The 8,547-nt window shown below is 36.6% G+C and overlaps 1 protein-coding gene across 1 annotated transcript in view; it reads left to right on the plus strand.

Annotated features, from left to right (window-relative positions):
- LOC112163022 (astrotactin-2) overlaps positions 1 to 8,547 on the plus strand; it is a 313,961-nt gene that overhangs the window by 270,990 nt on the left and 34,424 nt on the right. The window lies entirely within an intron of this gene.

Raw genomic sequence — 8,547 nt, forward strand, 5'->3', positions numbered from 1 at the left:
CGAAAAACACAAAAAAGGAGCAATTAGGAAGTGCCATACTCTCCCATTCACGATTCCATCTTGCAAACACTTTGGGAGGAAATAGATGATATAAATTTAAAAAGTCCAGCCCAGCCTTTCAACATGGTCACCTTGTTTATACAAAGTAACAAACTCCAGAGGAACACACTCATTCCTCTTAGGTCATTCCTTTATGCTTTTCTTCTCAGCTCCTGCCGTTCAGACATGTACACATAAACAGCTTGCCCTTTGGAAGCAGCTAGTGATACTTTTTTTTTTTTTTTTTTTTTTTAACCGTTGGTCCTGGAAAAACTTCAGTGGAGCAGTTTTGGGGAGAAATACTTTGTGGAGGCAGGTAGGGGGCTTCCTGGAAAGTGTTTCTTCTCTTTTTTTTTTCAGGATCATATTTTCCAAGACTTAAGGATGATTTGAAGCAGTGAAACTTCTTTTAAGCAAAATTCTAAGAGCTGCTGCTCGTAGAATATTATGCTGTGGAATTACTGTACAGTGAAACCCTATTTGATGAATGTTGGAAAAGAAAATGTTCATCCAAGTCTTAAAACTAAGATGATTTTTGGAAGAGTTTATTAGGAAAAAAAACACATGCAATTTGAGAAAATTAACTCTGGCAATTGTATAATTTAAGCAACGTTTTAGTTTGATTGGCTTCTAATAGCAACAAAAGAGTTGACATGATGTCATGTGTTCAGTCGGAAGGGCAAGACCCGATTTCAGCTCCTGTTGGTATCACAAAAGACGAGGCTGCCTCCACATCCAGTGAAACTTTGCACCCTGCCTCAGGCTGGTGTCTGACAGACAAATAAGACAGGAATCCACATACAGACACCCATCCGTGAGTATGAGTCACGCATTCAGCCGTGTGCACAGTCATACAGATGGTAGACACAGTGTGTGGAGATTCAGAGTCTTGGATGCAGTCCTTCTCTTGATTTTCAAAGTCACGTGGAAGTAGTGCAGCAGAACAGACAGTATCCTTTTGTACTGAGGGTCTATCATAAGACTAACAATAGGAATGGCTGAGCCAAAAGATACATCTTTTTGCTATTTGTATCTATTTATGATGATAATCTAATTAAACTCTCCTTTGAAATGCTGCTTTCCATTTAATAAAGGTTTAGAAAAAGGGTCAGTTTTAAATCTAAATTCAGGTACTGTATGTCTAATTTATATAACTATCTTTGTTGTTGTTTGACAATGGTTTAATTAAATATCTGTGACGCGCTTTGAAAAAACTGCAACAAGGATTCAGCTAATTCTATTCATCGTCATCAATGTTTGTTACCAACTAGATTTAGGGGTTAGCCACCAAATGCTTCCATGTTTCAGATGGGTGGTGCAGCACGCCAATGGACAAACAAATTTAAACTTGGAATTTGCAGCTTCCTTATGGGAAAAATGTTAAGAAAAACTCTAACAAGAACTTTTGATTTCTTTGCTTTTATTTACTGAGCAACAATGACCCTGTGTTCAATGTAAAGCCTTAATCACAACTGCCCTTATGGCTAGATATGGGCTGACTGCAGGTGACAAATGATCAAACGTGTGTTGGGCACGCAGGTGGTCCACACAAAATAGCAAGATTGTAGACCAGTTGTTGAGACTTAGTGGTCATATATTTTTGAATCATTTTCTTTGAGGATGCTGAGACCAACAGGTCATAGTGAACACTTACACAACACACAAGGGTAAATAATGCCTCATTTCCACTGAGCGGTCCAGACCGGACTGGACTTTTGAGCGTTTCCATTATATAATGGACCTGTTAAGCAGGACTGACTGGTACCATTTATTGGTCCCCCGTTGATGGATAAAAATTGGAATGGACCAGTTGGGGCGAAGCTTCTGTCATGGTGGATTGGTGGAAAGGTATTACAACAACAGCAAGTGTCCAACCAGCGCTTTTCCCGACTCATGAGCCAAACTGAAAGTTTTGTCCTTTTTTCATCTGTACTCTTCTTCTTGCAAAGAAGATCAAAGTTTTTACATACAGTATCCAAGCAAACATTTCAATGTGGGCCCCATGTGGTTTACCTTTGGGCTGAATTGTTGTGCCCCAGGTGGGTTTGTCCGCAGGTTCCATGGTGGCCCCATCAGTGGCCTGGGTCCTTATGGTAACCAGCCACTCGGTGGAAAGCATAGGGAGCTAACAAGCTGATGGACAGTGTAGCGAGTTAGTGAGTCTACTGAGTCCCCACTCAAGCCAGTGTGGGCAAACACAGATGGGGCCACCATGGAACCTGGATGGGGACTGGTCTGGTCCATACCGCTCGGTAGAAATGAGGCATTATGTTTCACCTGACCATAACAACATGGGGTCAGTATGGGACCAGTACTCACACCCTACTAACAACTAAAGTGTGGCATAAGGGCATGTGTATGTTTTAAGAACATGCATCAGTCTTAGGAATAATTCATGATACACTTACCCCAAAATTATACATCCCATTATCATGACGCCCCTTGAGGTGGCCACACAACCGTCAGTCACTCCTATCTATGACCCTTGACGGGCCCGGACACCCCAAAAACCCACAGCACAGAGCAGACCTTTATCTGACTGTTAGATTAGCCATTGACTCTAAATTGTTTTCAGAGTACACTAGTGTCCAGCCCTTGTTGTTGTCTGTTGATTGTCTGAGAAAGGCTTCACCATATGTGACACTGGAAAGCATAATCCTAGTATAAACCATGAGATCAAAGACCAAAGGGCTTCTTTAGTGTCTCATACATTTAGGATTAAAATATAAATTGTGCCCATTTTTTCACTTTCCTCTGATAAATAATTGTCAGAGACATTGTCATTTACATACTCTCCTCACCTTTTGCAACACGTGAGTTTGTTTTAGAAAGAAATAGTCAATAGTTTAATTATCACCTATGAAGAAGAATATTTTCCATCTTTGGTTCTGTAATCCTTGCTCAAACTGCATTTCAGATTGATTTTTTTACAGGCTGGGTGGCAGTGATTGAAATGATGTAATGCACCTCTTTTTTGCTGAAGGTTTCCGTCATTCATTGCGACTTCCTGCATGAGTGAGTGCAATTACAGTCTTTGGAAGTCTTTACAGTGAACGCTGTTTTCTCTTTAAGCTAACGATGAATATGTAAATGTTCATTCCCTGGTGATGTGAAAGGATATCACGTCTATGCTCAATGATGGTTTTGGAAATCTGTTTTCAGTAGTAACGTCAGTGTCAAAACTTTTTTTTTTTTTCATCAGTGTGGTTTTAGGAGTGCCTCAGTTAGTCATCTTTAATATTGAATAGTGCAACAAAGAATGCAATGTTTTTAATGCTGGTCTGACTGCTGTATTTTTTAAACTTAATGGAATTTCAAAACACATTTTTAGATTTTAGACATTAATTTGTAATCTGATGGAAAAACTATCAGTATTGTGATGTTTTAGATGCTTTTGGGAGGACAAGATTGTGTTCTTTAATGGCAACTTGATCTAGTCAAGACGTTAAACACCAGGTAACCATACTTGTAATATTAGACTATAAATTTGACTTGATTTTTTTTTAAAGTCATTGTATGAGAAAATCTTTCAAAGAGAAATTAATAATTGCGGTTTGTGTCTTGCCAGAATTATATGACCCCAATTCGTTCATATATCGGAATAGAGCTGTGAATGAAAACGCCTGGAGCAAGATTTACAAGATTTACAGCACCTTGATATTTCGCACCAGCTGTAGATGGTGGATTTGCTCTTACAGTGAACGGTAGAAAAAATAAAGACGACACCCTCTCTACCGCCCCCTGCTTGTCTGGTGCTGGTTTGATGGGAACACCATGCGTGTTCATGAACACATGCCTGGTGTGAATGTAGTGTAGTGGTGAAGTAAATGAGACGCAAGTGTGTTTTTTTTGTCCTGTGGCCCATAAATCCTGTTCACGGGATAAGTGCGTGCTCCATGTGTTCTCCATAGAGGCTTGCCCATGTTTCCTTCGCAGATTGCCCATATCTAGACGTAAGGGCAGTTTTGACAAATGCTTTTACAACTAGAGTGTGGCGTAAGGTCACTGTACAACAGTGTCCTCCAAACATCGTAAGGGCATTCGACTTACATTAGCCTCAAGAAACAGTTGATGATAAATTAACCACATGCATGACAATCATACATTCGTTTTCAGCAGGGGCCATAGGAGCCTCAAGGGAACGGCAAGACACACCTGTACTCCCCTTAAGATCCACCAAAAACCTACAATATGCAGTACTATACCTTTAAACTGTTATCATTTTCATTTCTATCATTTGTCGTAGGGACCAAGAAGTCCCAAGATTTATTGCAAGAAGCTGACAAGCTGAGTTTATTATTGATTGAAGACCAAAATGGGAACATGGCGTTCTTAAGTCATCATAAGTTCTATTAGGAATTTAAGGACAAATTGCTGCTTTTTTGCCTCATCTCTTTCAGCTTAGTGTTAAATATGTTAGTAGTTGTTGCATCCCAGTGTACTCTTCTGGAAAAAAAGGCTTAGATTGAGTTGTAAGACTCCAGTTAAAGAGGAATTACTAAAGAAGGATCTCATATTTCATTAAGATTTCAATTTTTAGCCTTCCTTTAATAATTTCCACATTTGGGAAAAGCAAAAAGAACTCTGTAAAAATTGCCTTTTTTTTAAATCACTTTATTTAAGTGAACTGTTTCATAGAAGTTAAAATACACACTTGATTTGCATTCATAGTAGATTAAATGTTTGACTTCTCCTGCCATAGTCCACCGTATTTATAACTTCTTTAAAGATGGTTGTTCCGCAAATTATGAATAAATTATTTGTAAAAGTTACAACTGAGTAATAACTTTAAGCTTCAGTAAAAAAATGGCCCACACATTGGTGCTTAATCTATTTAATGAGTGAGGTAATGGCATAGAAGGTTTGACTCAGGCGTGGTAAATGTGTCAAAGCTGTTAGAAGAGGAGGCGGTGTCAGATCGGATGACTCTCCAAGAGATTCTTATTCGAACAGCATTCATGTTCCACTATTAAAAACAAAACAAAAAAAGGAGTAGTCATGACAAAATACAATTCTTAACCAAAAACATGAAACTTCCCCTCATTTAATTAGTCTAATAAAAATATTGTGATAATAATATTTCTCTGGATTAAAGCTGGTCTATTTTATTGTCTACATGTTTCAGCCTGCAAAACTGTTTACTTAAGTAAACAGTTTGAGATTCTTATCTTTACATATCAGGTTAATTTATTCATTTTCTTAGATTTTTTTAACCTTCACTAATAGCTTCCAGACATGCAAACTAAATTACTTTAAGCATAATGTTTACAATTATGAAGAAAGAATGTGAGATAACTCCTGAAATCAGTAGAGACATATATTTTTGCATTTTTGAAATTTATTTTTATAAGAACAAGATGGCAAAAGTTCAGTTATTCCAGGAGGAGAACACTAAGCATAGAGCCTTAAGCAATGAGAAGACTCTGTTCCAACAGATAATACATGAACACATCTTTCTTGGAGTACATGATTCCACCAGGGAAAATAATCAGATTAATTTTAAAATATCCTCTGGACTTCTTTTTTCCTTTTATATGTTTATTTTATTTTATTTTTTTGACAATTGCAGCAGCATAGGAACTTTTCTAATGCAGAATTTTCTATTGCATATTATTTTCACATTTTAAATACAGGTTTATTAAATGTCTTGCTCCTAATATTGAACATGCAATATCATAAAACAATATAATTATTCATTAACACAATATATGTAGTCATACAAATTTTTATTACAGACAATAAGACTCATTATTACAACCTTTGCTAATGGTAAAGTCTAAAACAAGCATAGTTGAAACCTGAGACGTAGTTTGGTCCGAAAATAAGATTTAAGGACTGTTTTAATCATGGACTCTAAGGGAAAAATCATTCAGCATAAATTATTCCAAGTAAACCAAAGTAGTTAGCTAATGGTTTTAAGCTAAAGGAGCAAAGCTGGGCAAATTCCAGGAAATGCTAAATTTTCTTGTGACGCTCCCAGAATTAGACCTGCTCAAATTGCTGTGACCTGGGTCCTGAAATATTAGGAGTCTAATTGTTTCCAAAGTCTTTTGGTTAAAGTCACAGTTTATATCCAAAGTTTCAACATTCCACAGATAGATAACCAAGTTTCTGCAAATTATTTCTTTACTCTAACTGAGCAACTCGCTGCATCTTATGTGAATAGAAACGTGTGCATGGTAGTGAAATGGCTTGAGATGGATCAGACTTTCTGTAGTAGCTGCTTTGATGTCCATCATCTTTTTTGTGGGGGGATTTAAAGTCCCACTTCAATCATCGTTTAATCCATTGTTGAAACTCTCCCAGTTGTTGTTTTTTGTTTTTTTTTTTTTTGCTTTTTTTTTGCAGTTTTTAGCCCAAATAAAAAAAACCTGTGCCGTTTTCTAGAACATAGTTTCTGCAGAGTGGCAGGAGTGCAACAAAAAAATTAGCCTCTGAGTTGTGAGGTACTATTGATAGGAAAAAGTCTCAGCTCATTTCCCATCATCCATTTGCTTACATGCTCTCCCGTTAGCTTACAGCCCCTCACAACCCAAAGCTAACTTTCCACTGAGCGGTCTGGTCCACTATTTTGAGCCCTTCCATTGTAAAATGGACTCATTGAACAGTTTCGACCCGTACCTATCGAGGGTCCCAATTGGTTGTAGGTCCATAGAAAAAATAGAACGGGACACTGATTGGCAGAAAATGATGACAACATTAGAAAGCGTCAATATGGCTCTAAGCTAGGATTTTCGGTTTCCTCTTAATGGCGGTATTCTTCTTAACTGCCTGCAATCTTCTTTCAAGCAGCATTAAATTAGTGTAGTACACAATGTATAAAGAGTAAGAAAAACACAAGCTAATTTCTTTACGTATGTTCTCCATCATGAGGAAAATGCTACAAGAACACCAAATTCCTTGTAGAGAATATTTAATGTTCCACCAAACACAAGGCTGTCCTTTTTTCATAGATATATAGCAGCATTGCCAACAGTGTGGTAATTGTGCCCTTTAGTTTGTTCAGTTGTGTTTACAGGTTAGAGGTGTGCCCCCTGTCCCAGTCACACCTGATTCAAGTTGCTAATCCTCCACAGCTGCTTTCATTTAAGTTAATCATCTTCAGTGTAGGTAAGTGTTTGGTTTTCAGCTCATCTGCTTTGTTACTTTTTTATTTGTTTCTCCCTTTGTTTCATGGTTTGAAGCCATCAAACCCAATCTCCTGCATGTTTGGGTCCGACTACGATCAGAACACCTTCTTTTACTAACTCTTTTCTTTAAAAAGCACTATAGCTACTTCTTCAGGGGTTTTCATCTAATGTTTTGCACATATCTGCTTTCATCCTTACTCTTCACAACCTCACAGGAACCCAAACTAACTTTTTTTTTATAGAATAAAGTAAAACTTTTTTAAAAGTGCCTTTAATTGCTATAATAAGTGCAAAATCTTTTTTTTTTTTTTTTACTTTTTAGAAATTAATGAACCATCTTCATATTTTTGTACTTATTTTAGGTACGCCCAATATTTATTTTGTCCAAACATCACATTTTGAAATCTAGACTAAACTAAAGCACACGTGTGTCAGCCTGAGACATACAATACTAAATGTCTTAAATAAGACACATCAGAAAGTGGACTGCCAGGGCAAGGTATCAAACGGTTTTTGTTCCAACAAGCATGTACCTGTTCTTTTTCTTGAGCCAAAACTGCCCTAAAAAACTTCACAACATGACCTTCAAATGCTTATCCATATAACTACATAGGAGGACTTTTCCTTGCTTATATTGCATAATGTAAATATTTCAGAAATGCAGTTATGTGGCCACTTTTAATAGGTGGCAACACTCAGCCTCTTCTGTGCACAGAACCCACGTAAGTTGTAAATTTACACATTCCTTTTGGAGCAGGAAGTTTTCCAGCATGGGAAAGACTTCAAAAAAGCAATTTATTTTTGTTAGAAAAGAGTCCCAAGAACACTACAGATACTCACGCAACCTTCAAGCCCTGCAGAGTTCCAGATGAAGAGAGAAAATACCCTGAACTCTTAAATCCTGCTCTGGGAGATGAAAAATGCTGTTATTCACTCTGATCTATTACCAGTATGGTACAATAGATCCTGGAAAAAGTATAAACTTTTGGGAGGAAATGCTTGTCTGTTAAGTTAAATAAACAAAAACAAAAAAAAATAAAATAAATTCAAAATAATAATAATAAAAAAGTTTTCTTAAAGTGTTAAATAAACTGACTTAATAAAGTAGTTTTATAAATGTGGCTTTAAGGTCCTGAAAATTGTAAGTGCATAGATTACTGCTTAATTTGCAACCATGCAAGCTAACAAAGCCTCACTAATTAAAAAATATATATATTATAAGCTTAAAAACTGTTTGAAATAAGCTTAAAAACATAATAAGATTAAGAGAAAATATTTATTAAAATTAGATTTTTTTAAAAAATCTAATTTTCACTCCATACAGCTTGTAAACAAATGTATGTTTAAATTTATCCTATATCTTAACAAAATTATGCCC

The sequence above is a fragment of the Oryzias melastigma genome, linkage group LG12 (genome assembly GCF_002922805.2).
Source record: "Oryzias melastigma strain HK-1 linkage group LG12, ASM292280v2, whole genome shotgun sequence".
Classification (NCBI taxonomy): Eukaryota; Metazoa; Chordata; class Actinopteri; order Beloniformes; family Adrianichthyidae; genus Oryzias; species Oryzias melastigma.